This window comes from Eubalaena glacialis, unplaced genomic scaffold (genome assembly GCF_028564815.1).
Source record: "Eubalaena glacialis isolate mEubGla1 unplaced genomic scaffold, mEubGla1.1.hap2.+ XY scaffold_56, whole genome shotgun sequence".
Taxonomy (NCBI): Eukaryota; Metazoa; Chordata; class Mammalia; order Artiodactyla; family Balaenidae; genus Eubalaena; species Eubalaena glacialis.
Genome location: NW_026871455.1, coordinates 2,743,196 through 2,761,222, shown reverse-complemented (window position 1 = coordinate 2,761,222; position 18,027 = coordinate 2,743,196). Strand labels below are relative to the sequence as shown.

General features: G+C 43.5%; 1 long non-coding RNA gene across 1 annotated transcript; it reads right to left on the bottom strand.

The window, feature by feature from the left end:
• Window positions 1–1,194: 1,194 nt before the first annotated feature.
• On the bottom strand, window positions 1,195–17,339 carry LOC133083676 (uncharacterized). The gene is made up of 5 exons (XR_009699227.1): window positions 17,272–17,339; window positions 7,173–7,259; window positions 6,775–6,909; window positions 6,313–6,565; window positions 1,195–4,051 (listed from the first exon to the last, which is right to left on the bottom strand). It is a non-coding gene; the product is annotated as an uncharacterized LOC133083676 (long non-coding RNA).
• Window positions 17,340–18,027: the final 688 nt, after the last annotated feature.

The window sequence follows — 18,027 nt, the reverse complement described above, 5'->3', positions numbered from 1 at the left end:
TGATAGCAGGCCTGAGAGCTTCAAGGAAGGGAAAGAAAAGAGAGACAGGAGGTAGGAAACAGTGGAGGAGGGGTAAATTCACCTCCAGGTGGCAAAACACAAGTGTCGCAGCAGAGACTGGGGAGGAGAGGGAGTCCGGTGGGAGGAGCCAGAGAAGAAATACCTGGAGGACGCTTCCTCCACCCCCAACTCCAGACAGGGCGCACGGCGCGGGTGACCGTGTTTGCATCCACTCCCCTCACTAAGACTGTGTGCTTCAAGATGGTCTCGAGAACACACCTCATTCTTCACTGAGATTGCAGGTTGGGTTTTCTCTGCCCGCCTCCCCCTCACATTTCACTTTGCCCTGAAGTCTTCATTTTTTCAGGCAAACAGTGTGGCTCTGTGGGCATAGTTGAGCACCCAGGAGGCAAATCCTGACTCGCAGGTGTAATATATATTCATATTAATAGCTTATTTATATTTATTAATTTCATTTATTATAATAAAAGAGTATTACATAAGTATATGTACATATAATGTAAATAAAATGTTAAATATGATATACTAATATTATTTTAATATAATATTTATTAATATATCAATAACATATGTTCATATTAATCATACATAGGCTAATTTAGTTAGTGACATCCTTGGCAAGAAGAAAAGCGAAGACTATAGAAATCAGAAGAACTGAGAACTTTGAAGATCTTTGAGAGAATTCCATGCCCTCGATGTAAATGGAGAGAATTACATGAAGAGCTCCTGGCCAAGGCTGCTCACAGAGCTTTTCTAGGCCCCCTGTTTACTGGGTCAAGAGTGAATCAGGGTGCCCCAGATGTCTGGATAAAAGCAGGAGCCTAGGGGCCAGGGCCCAGCCCCCCTGGACAATACCTGTCCTTCTTTCACCACATTGCAGTGGCCCAGCCCGCCCGTGCATCACCTCCTCACTTACACTCCTGTGAACAAATGTTACCACTTCTCCTACACAATGAAGTGTGCGTGTTGCAAAAGAATTGGCACCTACCAAATCATGACAAACATCTTAAAACTACAGAGAGAGAGAGAAGGATAGATAGATGGACAAATAGGTAAGCATGCCACAGTTTTAGACTATAATGTAAAATTAATGAAAATAGAAAGTAATGTTAAAAATGTTTAGCTCTCAGCTTTTATTTTTACCAATGCCTTCATTAAACAATTTATCAGTCATCTAAGTACAGTAGATTCTAAATCATAAAATAGGATTTTAATTTTGAAGTACCGTAGTTTTCTACATTACCAAAATGTACCTTCAAATCATCCAATGTCTTCTTAATCAAAGCAGACATTTGTTGCATATTCAAAGACCCTGTCAGAATGTTCCCAGGAGGTTAGGGAGGAGTTTCTGAGAACATACTCTGCCCTTTCCCTGTTACCAGAAGTAAGAGTGTTTATAAATGGATGTTAGTTTTGAGAGAGCTTGGTGAACTGGTTCAGCTCCTACACATGCAGAAACTGTTTGTTAACCAACGTTCTCCAGTAGGTTCAGCCTCCACTTGAATGTGCCCTAAATCCCGAGCCACTAAGCAGGCCAAGATCCTCGCTGTCCCATTATCCCCTCTGCTTCCACCCACCAGGGTCATGGGCCCACAGGATACAGAATGGACTGGACTCTCTAGGCCACTCGTCCCCTCCTACCCTTCCCCACCCACAGGCCCAGAGAAACCAAGCTCCTTGCCCTGATTTAAGGAGGAAGGAGATCCAGCAACAGTGCCAGAAGAGTCACATGGGAGGGGGCCCTGCACTCCCAGAGGACCGTGGACTCATCATGTAGGTTTGGGTGGAACATGGTGGCTGGAAGAGACTCAGGGCCTGACACCTATGGGACCTCGCCTGCTGAACAGACTCAGAAACCGTCTGTGGGATGTGCAAGCTGAGGAACAGGGGGCGACTTGGATGGACTGGAGGTAGAGGGGAGGGTTTTCCCTGTTGCAAAGCACAGGCTGTGGTCTTTCTGGGCTGGAAATATTGACAGCTCAGCACCTAATGGAGGGTGTTGGTTGGAGGTGTCCTGGTAGTAGAGTTTCTTAAGGAGGTGAGAGGAGATTCTGGGAGGATGCAAAACACCTCCGAGAGCCTTGGACCACACACCCAGCCTTTTGACCCCAGCGGTAGAAGGTAGCAATTTCTTATATTTAAAGCTGTCCCAGGTCAGGACAGCCGATTTCCCAGGGCTTGAACAGTGAGGAATACAGGTGGGTGTTGCTAACGATGAGCAGTGTCCCTAAGCAGAGGACAGACGAGGGCTCCTGAACAGCCAGGACACAGGCTATTGAGTCAGCAAGACAGTCATGAAGGGGGTGAGGCAGACATCATACTGGAACTCACAGCAATCTTTGCCCTTGAATAAGCCCCCACAGGGGACTGAAGTGTTGGAAGAGGGAAGGGAAGATAGAGGACTGTGCACGGCAGGTACACAAGTGAGCGTGCATGGAACACGTAGCACATCTTAGTTCCTTAGAGGGTTTTTATGGAGAAAATAAGGACAGGTCCATGAGGCAGCCCTGAAATATGGATGGTCTAGAAAGTCATTTAGTTTTTTCTTGTCAAGCTTTACCTCTTCCGGGTGGAAAGAGAAAAAGAGAAAGAAAGGAAGGAAGGGAGAAAAGAATGACAAGAAATGTCCCCAAGTGTTCACTGGTTCTCCTCCATAGGGGCCTGGCGGGGACCTCAGCAGAATACGCCCTCAGGAGACCAGCACTGTACCTCATGGGGCCGCTGGGTGACTGCAGGTCCCAGGGCACTGCTTCCTTGTCCCAAGCACAACAACTTGCCTGGGGGCAGCTGCCCTCTTCACTAGAGTCTCTCCGTGTCCGGAGTTCTCTTTGCTACAATGAGGGGCACTAATAGTGGGGTCATGGTCAGGTTGGATGACGTTGGGAGTTCCAAGGAAGGGCAGCATGGCTGGGCTTGTGTCCTCTGGGCCTACTGACAGCTCCAGGTGAGTGGGGTAAGTTGGGGTCAGGCAGGGAAGTGGTACTTAATGTTAGTCAACTCTAGACTTTAAATGGTTAAAATGGAAAATATATTTTTTACAAAAAAAACCCCAGGTGGCATGTGAATGTACGTAAAATCTTATGGCTTAAAAAGAAAAATTCTTAGGCCAAACGAAGGAGTACGTTACTGATACATTCTAAAACATGAGCCTCAAAGGCATGATATTAGGTATAAGAAGAAAGACATAAAGGGCACATGTTGTATGATTCCAGTCACAAGAAATATTGAGAATAGGCATATGCGTAGAGACAGAAAGCAGATTTGTGGTGGCCGCGGCCTGAGCATAGGTGGAATAGAAGAGACTAATGGGGATGGGGTTTCTTTTTGAGGTGATGAAATGTTCTGGTATTAGTGCCGATGGTTGCACAATTTTGTGAATAGGTTATATATCACTAAATTCTACACTTTTCAAAGGGTGAATTTTATGGTATGTGAATTATGTCTCAACTTAAAAAATGGTGATTAATAAATGTGATTTTTTAAATAACATGGGAAACAATATCATGAGTTTTATTTGCTTCCTGCCATACTAAGCTCTGTAGATATGAAAAAAGACACCCCCTCAAATGAGAAGAAGCACTATTCACTCAGAACTTGTCTATAGAGCATGGGAGTCAGCCACCACCACTCACATCAGGCTGAGACTCAGGGCACACATAAGAGTGGGGACACTTTCTGGTGGCAAAAAAGGAAGGCATGTCCTGCCCAGAGCTTGTCATGTGGGAGGCTGGAGACAAGCTGATAGGAAGAGGGGCGTCCTAAATGATTACTTAGGGGAATATATTTGGCTTTCCCCGCATTTGGTTCTACATGGAAAAGACTGAAAATGATGAAGCTGTGAGTCACTGACCAAGTCCTGACCCTTGGGGCCTATTGTTGCAGAGGTTGGAATCTGGTTTTCCAGATTGGTTGCTGCAAGGTGTGGGACAGGGCCTTGTGGCTGGAGGGAGACGTTGCCAGACTATCAGGAGGATTTAGAAAATTCTGCATCCCAAAACCCTCCTTCATCATCTTCAATCAATCAGATACTCTGTGGATAGATAAACTTGAATCAATGTTTTAAAAATTAACTGCAAACAGAATTGGAAATGACTAATGTACAATATAATGACATATTAAAAGGCAAATATCAATAGAAGAATCTAACAGAATTTTATAAATTCCTTCCAAGCAATGAATATGCTCAATTAAAATCATACGCTCATGAACTGCAGTATTTGGTAGTACATATCTGTGTGAAAAGAATTTTCAAATATGAAATATGTAAACTATGCAAAATCTCCTTATAAGTCAGGATTAACAACTGAAATTTTGATGACAGGAATCTGTAATAAGCTAAATGGCATCCCCCTTGCAAAAGAATTCCAGTTTTCTCATTAGCAGACTTGAATCACCAACAAATTGTACTAAATATATTTTAAATTTCATAAATCAACATTTTGTGAAAAAACTGCAAATATAGTAATTATTAGAGTAATGTCGATTTACTGTAAACATTAGGGTTTCTCATTTCACTAATGTTCACACTGTAGTGAATCTCACAACAAAAAAAATTTAATTCATTAAATTTTCTTCTTGCACCAATAACGAAATCCGGCCATCTGGTCGACCTTTCCGCTGCAGATGCCAAGTGACGTGCAACTGGTGTGAACCTCAACAGGAAGGATCCAGATCTCACACCGGTGAAAGCGCACTGCCACGCCGCAGACACTCGGCCTTGACCCAGTCCAACATCGGTCCCATTTCTCGCCCTGGGGGGTCCTCCCGTCCGCCCGCGCGTCTGTAGGACATTCCCTGTCTGCAGAGCTTCTTCAGTGAAGCTACTGACAACCGCGCCAACCCAGGATCGTGGCCAGGCTCGTGTCTGCTCACGACCATCACCGGATGCCCCGGGCGGTCCCTGTTTCCCAAAGAGAAACGACTACGACCTACGACCACCGAAGCCTAGGAGGGACTGCCACATCTCCACTAGCGCCCTTCCCGCTTGCCCTCGACAGTCCGCGGTGAGGGGCCCTGCACAAACGCAAGCCCACGCTGACGAGGCGACCAAGGAATGGGGGCGGGAGCTCCCCGCGTAGACGCCAGTTCAATCTGCCGGGTGGATCACGTCTCTTGACACGCATCCCGTGCCCCTGCCTCGGGGCAAGATCCGCCCCCGTGACGGCCACACGTGGAACTCGGAGAAATTGAAGTGCCCCCCGGTGAGCAGCCCCACCGCCTCGACTGCACCGGGATGGACCCGGGTCCCCATGCCGGCGAGGACGCACCGAAGGATCCTGACACACGGAGGACGACGTCGGGCACGGACATCCTCTCCTGGTCACACGTAGTAGGACGGGAGGTCTCCGCGGGCCAAGGGGCACCAGGGAGTGCTGGTCGACCAGCGCAGACCTCCCCACAACCGTCCCAGGGAGCTCAGCGCCGGCCCCACAACACACGTTTCTCCACATTCAATCTCCGGTGAGAGCAGGATGCGCCCACCACTCCGCATCAGCGGGATGGTCGCCGCCAACGTCAGCGGCCTCCCGGAACTCTGCCCCTTGCCTAGCGGGCGAGTCACATCCCTCGCGAAGGTCGTCAAAGCTCAGGAGGGAAGGGACAATATAAAAGCGGCCGCCAGGTGGCTCCCGACAACGGGCTCGAACGTCAGCGGGATGGATTCTGATCGCTGGCGGGCGAGGGATCAGCTCCGACTGCTCAAACGCTCGAGTTCGTCTCGGGGCGTCCGCCTCGGAGCTACCTGCCGGTTCGGCTCGGCACGGCACGACGCGACCCCAGCAGCGGACAGGGCTGGGAAGATTTGAGCAGGAGGCTGCCGCGAAGGAGACGCGCTCCTCACGCTAATGTGGAGAATTCTGCAGTCGGAACCCTGACTCTGCAGACCTGGGTTCCTTTGGTGCCCAGCCTCTTACCTCCTTATCAGGAGACCTTAGCAATTCACTTGGTTACTCCAGTTATCTCTGCCCACCCTACACCTGTGCAGCTCTTCTCTCCATGAGCCTAGAGCTGCTTTCCCAAGGAAAAGACATCCCATGTCATTGCAGATAGGAGCCAAGGAGACAACTGAGCATTTGCATCTGGACCTTTTAGAGAAAGTTTATGTTCAAAACGCAGGAAGATACAAGACTGAGAAGGTCTTATAACTTTAGCACCACATGGCCATGGCTTTCATGAAACACAGACGCACACTCGGCAAGTCCAGGGGTGCCAGGAAGAAGAAAGACACACACACACGCACACAGACAAGCACACACACACACACACATCCCTGGGTTTAATAGGAACACTTACCAAGGATGGCGATGGTGGGATCATAAAGCCCATTGTTGTCACTTCTGGGGTTCCCTGGGCTAGAACCCCAGCTCATTCAGGCAGATCCTGGTTGTTTTATTGATGTCACTGTGGCGAAGTGAGGTCTTGGAGCTCCCCAAACTGTCGTTTGCTGTCTGGTGCTCTACATTTTGTTCTGTGTACTATGCCCCTTCTCCTCCATACACAGTCATAATTAAGAAAATAAGAATCTGCAGACATTGCATTCAACTTTCTAAATTGAATGAAGGTTAAGAACACAAAGGAAAAGAGTTATGTGAACAACTTTGTTAAGGAACTTACGTTTATCTTTTTGAAGCTATCAAAATGTTTATGAGTAGTCTGTAAAAAGTTAATCTTTTTAAAATTAGGAAAAATAAATGATTCTTTATTGCTATCTCACCAAACCCCCACTCACCCCAGCACCTATGACACAGGACTCACCTGATGAAACGCCTGCTCCCCACTGGACTAGAGATTTCTGCTCTGAGTCCTTCTCTATCCCCTGTGTTCACCGCATTCCTAAGTCCACTGCAGCCAGTAACATGATGAAGGAGGCCACTGAGCTCAAGGGATGACCTTTAAAAAAAGAGAAGGAAAAAACCTCTCCCGTCTTCTGTGAGGTCACAGCTTAATGGAGGCTGGAACAAGTGAAAGTAAATGTTGGGAAAGAGAGTATTTCTACATTGGTCCCTGACCTGCCATATCCCTAACAGGGTGGTGAACATAACTGGCGTTAATATTTCCTGGGTGCACTTAGAAAATCCGGACCCAAAGTAGAAACCTGACCATTTGGCAAAAGATGGATCAATTCAGGAATCAAAGTAAGATTTTTTTCTCACCTGTTGTTTCATTATCAGGAACTCTGCCACCACCTGCCCTCCTCTGCATCCTTAGGCAGGGACAATCCGAAAATGAAGCAGATAAATCTGAGGAAAGAGAAAGCAGCCATGAGAACCCAGCCTTTCAAAGTATTGTTAGATACACCAGGCATGAATCCCCACCCACTCAGCTAGGAGTGACCCCTCCCACCTAACCCACAGGCATGCGCAGACAGAAGGAACGCTTTTTCCTCCCATGGTCAAAAACAAGGCTGCATTGGCTACTCGGCATGTAAGGGAGATATAATAACCCCATTTTGCAGAAAACAATGCAAATTATGGGGTGTTATACTTTGATTCGACTTACTGTTCAGAGTTATTATTTTATTAATATTCAGTTCCTAGGATTAACACTAATTCCCAGGTAACCCTTACCATGGTCTCCTGGAGAGTCTTGTCTCCACAGCAAGGACACCTCTCGCAAAATTCTCACTTAATAATTCTTGGTGAAAGGCACCAACATTTGTTCTCCAACACCCATTCCAGGCCTTTAGCACCCCCACCTTCCCTGTTGCGCCCCCCGCCCCACCAGATGCCCTTGCCCTCAGACACCTTGGTTCCTCCCCATGTGGGAACCAGCAACATCAGAGCCTCAACCCTAGCTCTGCCCTCCATGGCCTTGGACATGTGGCCAGGAGATTTTCTCTCAATTTAATGGAGGATGGAACAATCTGAGGACCCATGTCATTTGATATTACATGTCAAACTCTAACCTGGGCTTCAATGAAAAGGTAATTGATTAAACATAGCCCATGGATATAGTGTTTGAAACATAAAGAAGACCTAAAACTGAATCAGAAAGCTATGACCAGTGAGGGTTTACCAGATAGGAAATCTGTTTAAATTCAGCAAAGTAACACTACCTGTGAATGTAACTAACATGGGGAGATTTTCAATGAAGACCATCACTGAGGGAGCCACCTAGAATTCACATGTAGAGAAATGACTGAATGAATATTATGTGAGTAATTTTTAACAGGCTCTCTTTCCTTGTCAATAGCAGGGATTTCATGCTGGAGAAGAGCCCACTGAATGCAATGAATATGAGGACATTTCACATACAACAACTTTAACTCCACGTGTGTTATACTTTCAGCCCAAATGGGAGAGACTTCAGCCGTGATTCATCACTGAATTAACATAAGTTAATTATACTAGAGAGAAATCATGCAGATCTCAGAATGTGGAAGATTTTTAGTCACCCTCCAACCTTAGACAACATGAGAGAGTGTACCCTGGAGTGACTCTTGCAAATGTCCTGAACGTGGGAAATAATTCAGCTGAAGCCTCGCATTTATACACCAACAGCTCACACTGGAGAAGACGAACCTTATAAAGGTAATGCAGCCAGAGAGCTGATTTCTATTCACACCAATAAACTCACACGGGAGAGAAGCCCTATGTTTGGAATGACTGTGGAAGAGCTTTCAGTGACCATCCAACCCTTCGATGTCATGAGCACATTCACACAGGAGAGGAACCACAATGAATATCATTTATGTGTGAAAGTGCTTAGTCAAAGCCATAACCTTAGTCATCGGGGAGAATTCACACTGATGAGAAACCCTACAAATGCGATGAATGTGGAAAAGCCTTTAAACGCAGCTCCCATGCTTATACGCACTAGAAAACTGACAGGAGAGACACCCTATGTCTGGAATCCATGTGGTGCAGCCTTTACCCAGAGCTCGCACTTTTATAAACACCAGAGTAGAAACCCTGTGTCTGCAGTCAATGATATGGAGCCTTCAGCCAGAAATTATCCCCTTTAAACCACCAGGAAAGTCATATGGAGAGAAACCCTGACCCAGTAATCGTGGAAGTCTTCAGTTGGAACTCCAGCTTCAGAATACACAGAGAACTCAGAGTGGGCTGCATCCCTGACACAGTAGAGAAGACAGCCCAAGGTTGACTACGAGGAGATCCCTCTTGGGGTACATCATCTAATCACTGCTGTAGAAGAAATCCGATGAAATGAATGCTAGAGTCACATTCGTCATGGAGTCATTGGACATGAGAGAGTTCACACTGAAAAAATAATCTCAGTGTAATGAAGGAAGGACATTCTTCAGGGATTCCTTATTCCTGAGTGAACAAGAAAGTGCTCACACTGAGGAGATGCCAATTCTAAAGACAATGTGGAAAATCTTTCTCTTGCTATTCACATCAGAAAACTCATACTGGGGAAATAGTCTATAAAGAATGTGTTAGCATGCAACTGAGACAATAATTAAGTCCTTCAGCAATTGTCTTTTTATTAAGTATACAATATAAAGATGTAGGTGGTGAAGGGTTTTGAGAAGTGCTGAAAGCAATATTCAGTATCAAGTAAGAAGAAACGAAGCAAACCTGCTTCAGTAGATCAGTATTTGCAAATATGTAAGCACTACTGAGTGGGTATGTGTCATTCAAAATCATGAAATATTGAGATGAGTAAGAATGGGCCCATTTTTTGTTAATATTCTGTCACTGTTGATCAGTTAGACACTTTCTGTCTTTATAAAATTATAATCGTAATAACAAAGACTGGGATCAATCAGGAAACAATGATGAATGTTAACTGAAAATGTAAAACATAGTATGATGTGTGTTAACGCTTACATTAGTGTCCAAATATGTGTATACACGTTCAGGATGAATGCCTTCAAGGATAAATACACACATACTTTGTGATTAACCTCTGCTGCTTCAATTAATTCTATTACTTAACTTTCATTTTCTATTTCCCATATGATTTTAAAAAAGAATTGTACATTAATTATATTTAAAGAAAAGTGAATAATTGTGGGTACATGGACAGGAAGAACTCAAGAATTCAGAGTCAGACGGTGGTTTAATCCTTACTTAGCATTTTGTAGCCAAGGGTTTCTTTGTTTGTTTTGTCCAAGAAGAACAGATAGATATCTTCAGCACTGAGAAGGTGAAAGATCTTAGCACACATAAAAACAGTTCTACTTTAAGAATGTATTAGAACAATAACGGGTGCATATACTAAATCATATAAACACAAAGGAGATCCCTCAGAGACACATTGGTAAGTCTACCCTTAAAGCTTTACTCTTTGATCTAGAAAAATGGTACTAGCAAAAGTTCCGGGAGGGACTCCCCTGGTGGCGAAGTGGTTAAGAATCCGCCTGCTAATGCAGGGGACATGGGTTCAATCCCTGGTCCAGGAAGATCCCACATGCCGCAGAGCAGCTAAGCCCATGCACCATAGCTACTGAGCCTGCACTCTAGATCCTGCGAGCTACAACTACTAAGCCCATGTGCTGCAACTACTGAAGCCCACGCGCCTAGAGCCCGTGCTCGGCAACAAGAGAAGCCACTGCAATGAGAAGCCTGCGCACTGCAACGAAGAGTAGCCCCCACTCGCCCCAACTACAGAAAGCCCGTGCACAGCAACGTAGACCCAACGCAGACAAAAATAAATACATAAAATAAATAAATTTATATTAAAAAAAAATGTTCCGGGAGAAAGATCAGCATAAAGACAATGTCTATTTTGTCAATTAAACCTTCAAGAAGGCTAGCTAGGGAGAGCATACAGGCTGCATGATGAGTTCTGGTCCTTTTTCAGTTCAATTTCTTTTTCTTTGTTGGCCAAAACATTCGTTATAGCACTGAGGTCCATTGAAGTCTAATGGGTTGAGAAATGGTATTCTAGGGCCTATAAAGCCCATCATGGGGACTTTCTTAGCGTTCCAGAGGTTAAGACTTCACCTTCCAATGCAGGAAGTTCGGGTTCGATCCCTGGTCGGGGAGCTAAGATCTCACATGGTTCGCAGCCAAAAAACCAAAATATAAAACAGTAACAATATTGTAACAAATTCAATAAAAGACGTTAATAATGGTCCACATCACATCAAAAAAAAAAATCTTAAAAAAAAAAAATTTAAAAAAGCCCTAGATGTTAGCTGCAACATTACTGTGTGTACGTGCATCTGAGTGCACACACACACACACATGCAAGGGAGGGACACTGTAACAACTATCTGATCATAAAGGGAAAATGCGACTCAGGAATTATTGGCATAAAGGATTCATGCAGGAGAGAAATAAGCTAAATCACCTTGTTCATTCATTTATCAACTTTTCAATTATTAAATATTTAATGAGAACTTCCAACATTTCAGAACTTGGATTGTTATGATGATTAAACTGTAAATAACACAACGCCTTTCTCTTCCTAGAACTCTGTATTCTAATGCAGGTAATAAGAATAAATTGCAAAATAAAATTTCTGACATTAAAAAAAAGACGTGTTCATACATTGTATAGTTACAAAATATCACTACTAGTCTACAATAAAAAGTTGGCACTTCATAAAATAAAATTGACATTTAAAACAGTCTCAATTCTGGAACTTTGAAAAGTTATATGTTTTTAGAAAGACTGGTTAGTAAAAATATTTTATAAAAATTCTCAATTTTGGAAAAGCTAGCTTGCATGAATTGGGGAGAGCAAAGTTGATTTCCTGTCTTAAGATCCAGGTTTGCTGTTCTCTACATTCCAAAATGAGTACTTTTAAAATTGTTAGAATTCAAAATTATATGTTTGAAAATCAGTAACGATTTTTATAAGGTTCAAAATTCTGCTGTACGTGCCTCTTAAAATTCCTTTCATCATCGATTTTATTCAAAATTCAACCGGTTACCATTTTAAAGGATAACAGACAAGAGGATTGCTATCTTGCTCTTTATATTGGACTCTTACTTTCTTTCTAATTTTTTTGATAATCCAAAACAATCCAAAATAACACATTATTTTCATAAAATCCAGAATTTCCCAGTGTGTTCTGTAGTGTATATAGGCCCAATGCGATTATATACACTATTGGTAAAGTTGAACTTAAATGTGTTCCTAAATACAAAATAAAAATCTAAAAATGCATTTACCTATATGTTTCATTATGCAATAATGCCCTTTTAAGAAAGAAATGGCTTACCAGATGCAAGAATATCTGGAAGTTGCATAATATGTTTTTATATTTAATAACAGAAAATAAGGTAATAAGTGATTTTGTTGTTGTTATATATTTTTATATTCTTATTAAATTACATATTCATGGCTTCATCAATGTGATTGTTTTCTAGTTTATTTTACTCTAGTGTGAATTATAGTGCATTAACTCTTGAGAGTTTTCTATTAGAAAATGATTCTTGATGAAATTCTCAATGATCAATTAACTGTGGTAAACACTGCCACCGTCAAGATATGTCGCCAAACCAAAATTTAAAGTAAATACTTTTATGGCTTACAATGTCCTATTCTGAGGCTCAGAAATATCTATCAGTTTTGGCAGTTGATGCTAATTCAGGTGGGTGCTAGGTTTTAGTTACACTACTTTGTGATTATTTCTTAGATGAAAATAAAAAAATCTGCAGGTGGATTCCCTTCCTTAGTGCAGAAATAATTGTGAATTAGTGTTTATTCTAACTGAGATTACTGAGAGTAATGTAACATATTTACTTCTACCTAAAGTTTGTTTCCAAGGACAAAATTCTCTAAAAGTTTAACTCTTTTAAAAGTATAAATCCCAGCATATGTGTTTCAAAAAAAATTTTTTCCCCGCTTTTCTAGAGCAGGGATTGGCAAACTTGTGTAAAGGACCGGAGAGTAAATATTTTAAATTCGCCATATGATGTCTGTTCTTTCCACTCAGCTCAGTCATTGTAGCCAAAAAGCAGCTGCAGTAAAATGTAAATAAAGGAGTATAACTGTGTTTCAGTAAAACATTATTTATAGACAAGGAAATTTGAATGCTATATAATTTTCGTGTGTTGCAAATAGTCTATTCATGAAAGAGTTTCAACCATTTAAAAATATAAAAACCATTCTTCGTTTGCAGTTCCTATCAGCACAAGCTGGGTGTGGAATTAGTCCGATGGGATGTAGGAGGCAATGGCCTGTTCTCTCGAGTTACAGTGCAAACATCCCTCCTTAGATACCAGCATTCCAAAACGAATTGATTGTACTAGCCCTGCGCCAGAAAATATGAAAACTAAAATCAAAACAAAAAACAAATTACCAAAATCTGCCCAAGGTGTGAGGGGATAAATTCCTCCCCCAGGGTGCCAGCCTCTGCTCATGTATGGTCCCCTCGTGTTGGCGTACCCAGCCACCAGCAGTGAGTGAGACTGTCCTGCCCCTGTGCTCCCTGTCCGACAGCGAGCAGGGGCCCAAAGAGTTCTGAGCAATAGTTACTTGCTGGGCACAGTTCCTCATCCATCAATTCACCACTAACTTCTGTGGCTCCCAGAAGGACAGAAAGCCGCCTTTCCAGCCCCACCCGTGGCTTGGAGTCCAGCCGCTAAGAGTCCAGCTTCTCTGAGGGCTAATGGCCAGCGGAGTCTGGCAGCTGTTGTGGCTTCTGTGCACCCAAAGGGGGTTCGGGCCGTGACCTGTTCTTCAACCTCACGGCCAGCACCAGCGGATGACTCTGACCGTTCAAGTCACCAAACATCTTATTTTGGCAGGGGACAGAACACCTTCTACAAAACATTTATAAAGAACATTACTTTCGCGCAGGATGGGCAATCTGGGCCCTTTCACACCAGAGACAAGGATCAAACAGGTAGCACGCGGGGTGCAGTGTGTAGTTGACCCCCGCGTTGTTGTTCCAGTGCCGGCCCTGCGCGCAGCGTGCAGACAGCAAAGCGGCCCAGCGCTGCGTCCTCCGGCTCTTAGGCTACACACCGGGAAGCCGGTGGAGCCAGAAGTGAAAGCGGCCTGGTGTCCCCGGACCGGCCAGGAGATCCCCGACGGCGCCTCTGGCTTCCGTGTCTCCCCGGCTCCGCCTGCAGCTCGGCCGGCAGGTCTGGGAAGGAGCGACCGCGGGGCGGGCGGAGCACAGGGCAGGGCTCCGGGCTGGGGCGGCGATCGCGGCTGGGCCCATCCCCGCTCGACCTCCTTCCCCACTCGCTGAGGTCGCAGGTGCTGGATGCGTGGCGGGAGCCCTGGAGGCGGCGAGGAGAGGAGCGGGGCGGCCTACAGGCCCAAGAGACGGTCCCGCTCCTCCGCGCTCAGGGGAAGCGGCAGTCATGGGAGCACCACGGGCGGTAAAGCGGCTCCACGGCCCGGCAGAGGGCTTCCCGCCGGCCGGGCTCAGCCCCGCGGGGCCGGAACCGCACCCGCTGCCCTCCCTCGGCGCACACCCCGGCCCGGGGTCTCTGCCGCCGCCGCCGCGGGAACTTGGGGTCGGAGGTCAGAGAGAAGGGGCGCGATCCCAGCATCTCCTCTGGCCCCTGGAGGCTGCCTCGTCCTCCGCAGGCAGGGGCCTGTCCCTGAGTTGGGCGGCGGGGCCCAGGGCCTCAGACTCGCCAGTGCCCTGGCCCCTCCCCATGCAGAGGACCCGGTGCTCCTTTTGAAATGTATAGAAATTCCAAATTACTCTGTTGTGTAACAAGAAGTAATATAGTGTTGTAGATCAGTTATATTTCAACAGCCAACCAACAAGCAAACAAACTCATCCAATAACAGTCTGATTTGTGGTCGCCAGAGGCAGGGCGTGGGAAGGGGTGGGACTGGATGAAGGTGGCCCAAACCGCAAGCGTCCAGACATAAGAGAGATGAAGTTCCAGGGATGCAAGGTAGCACATGATAAAGATAATTAACACTGCTGTCTCCTATACATAAAAGTGGTTAAGAGAATAAAGTCTAAGGGTTCCCTCACAAGAAAAACACATTTTTCTATTTCTCTAATCTTGTGTCTATATGAGATGCTGAATGTTCACTAAATTTAGTGTGATAATCATTTCATAACATATGTAAGTCAAATCATTATACACTGTAAAGTTACACTGTGCTCTATGTCAGTTATATCTCAGTAAAACTGGAAGAAGATAAATGAATAAATAAAATGGTGTTCCACTGAATCTCGAATAAAATGGATGCTAAATGTATTTTAATAGGCCTGTGCAGTTTTTGTATTCTAATAAAACACATTATTGATTTTCAAAAGTGTATTTTGTAATTGAACAATTAATTTAAAAATACTCATTTCATAACATTTTGAACAATTATCTTGGCTGTTAGAAATGGAAATCTATCTTTATTCTTCCCAAATCTTGCAGAATAGCTTTTGAAAGGTTCAGAATTTTGTAAAATATTTTTTAATAACCCAGTCTTTTTGAGAATTTTTGGCCTTCCAAAGTTCTATAATGACACTGTTATAAATCTCAATATTATTTTATGAAGTGGCAACTTTTCTTTGTAAATTAGTAGCAAACATATTGTAGTTACGTGATTTGTAAACCCTTATGTATGTTTGATTTTTAATATCAGAAATTTTATTTTACAGTGTATTTGAATTGACTTCCTTATTATGTAGAATTCTATGAAGATAGGAACATTGTATTATTTACAATTTAGTTCTCATAAGAAGCCAAGTTCTGAAATCCTGGAAGCTTTCAGTAAATATTTGTTAGTAATTGAAAATTTGATACATTAATGAATAAGGTAACTTAGATGCTCTTTCTCTTGATGACACATTTATGCCATTGATTCCAGACTCACATTTTCTCTTTAGGATCAGATGGATGCTATATGCTCTCTCCCTTGCTTGCATGTCTGTGTGTGTGCGTGTGCATGTGCATGTACACAGACAAGAGCACAGACACACAAAGGTTGCAGGCAACATCCCATGCTTTATAGACCCCTACAATACCATGCTTTCACCCATTAGACGTCAGTGGACTTTAGGGTTATAATGAATGTTTTTAGGCCAACAAAGTAAAAGCAATTTATCTGAAGAGGAGCCAGACCTTATCATGCAGCCCCTACCCTTTCCAAATCTGAAAAAGAAACTCTCCATGTCTGCAATGATTTATTTTATTTTATCTTACCTTATTTTATTTATTGTGGTATAGTTGCTTTACATTGTTGTGTTTCTGGAATGATCTTCCAACTTCTCGGTCCTGACATATCTATCTGTTCTTGGTGGGGAAAAAAAGCTTTTGGCTAAAAAATTCTGATGTACAAATAAACCCCTGCCTGACTGAATTCTTGGGATTTTCATGGGCGGGTCCACAAATTCTCCAGGACTAGGACTCTTGTGAGAAATTAAATTTACTTGTAATTCAATTTTAAGTTATGAGGGGCACATTAAGTGAAAATATAAAAGGAATAAAATCATTGAAACACCAGATTTTACAGTGTTTTGAGAGAGAGGGCTTCTCACCTTGTGAGTTCATCAGTGTGAATAAAAGTTAAGGTTCAGCAGAAGTGTGTCCCACATTTATCACATTAAGGTTTCTCTCCAGTGTGAGCTTCTGGTGTATTTAAATGTGAGGCTCCAGCTCAACTATCTTCCACATTTATAACATATATAGGGGTTGACTTCAGGGTGAGTTTTCTCATGTCATCTAAGGTTACAGCATTGCCTGAACGCCTTCCCACATTGATGAGAGCTTCATGGTTTCACTCCAGTATAAATTAGCTTATGTTAATTAAATGATGAATAAAGGCTGAAGGCTCTTCCAAATTGATTGCAAGCATAGGGTTTCTGTCCTGTAAGAGGTCACTCATGTGGCGAGAAAATTGAGTTCTGTGTGAAATCTCCTCATATTTGTTTCATTCAGTGGGCTCTTCTCCAGTGTGAAGTCTCTGCTATTGATAAGGAAAGGAAAGACTGTTAAAAGTTTGCTCACATAAAATTCATTTCTTTAGTTCTCTACACATGAATTCTAGGCTGCTCCCTCAGTGATGGTCTCCACTAACTACCCCCCCACCATGGTACTTATATTCACATAGAGTCTCACTTTGCTGAATTCACATAGATTTTTCTATTTCGTAGCCTCTCACTGCCATCGTTTTCTGATTAAGTTTTAGGTCTTCTTTATTTTTCAAACACTATATACATGAGCTACATTTAAGCAACTGCCCTTTTGAAACTCAAGGTACAGTTTGTCTTTGAGACAATATGGTTCCAAATGCAAACTATTCAAAAACCTCTGCTGAGCCAGGGTTTAAGTCCACTTTCAGTCAGGTGGTTGTGCTGAATTCCTCTTACCCTAAGATCATGTCTCTATGTGGACAGCGGGGTTCATCCCCATATACTTACTGTTGACCTTCAGATAAATGGGTTCTTCCTGAAGCCAGCGTCTGTGAACATGTTTAAAATATTGGTCTTTAACACAGAGAAAAGATATGAAATGGAGGAATATACCAGTAATTGGAAACATATTATAGGATATTGACAATTAGAATATATCTTTAAGGGTAAAACAAACGAAAAATAAAATGGGTGGGATGTTGGCGAGATCAAGATGAGGAAAAGCGCCGAAAGGCAGGGACCTAAACAATGGGCACTGCGTTGAAATTTAGCACCTGTAACAACAGAGCTATCCTTTCCTCTAAGGCTAAGGAATATGCAGAAGGTTAGATTAATAAGATTGATACGTTCACAGAATTGTGGCACTATTGGAGGGATTTTTCTACATTGACTTCAACAAGATTCCAGAGACATTTCACTCAAAGAAACCTGCAATTGACATGACCCCAGTTCTGGATGAAGTTCACAGTCACATGTCTTGAAAGTCACTGATTCCTAAAAACATGCTGGACATTCTGGTTCAGGCTGCCTCATCTCCCTAAATGTCCGGAGGTGATGGTCGAGGGTGACAGTACTGAGAAAAGGCAGCTGTGTGTATCGAAAGCTCAAACCCTGTTTGACGTCAAGTCCAATGTTCCTCTGTGCTGACTTGGCGTATGCCTTTCAGATGCATCACAGAAATGGGCACACTCTGAATACAGAGTGACTTTCATGATAAAGGAGCATCACATGTGGGGTGGTGTGAAATAACCTGCACAGTCCACA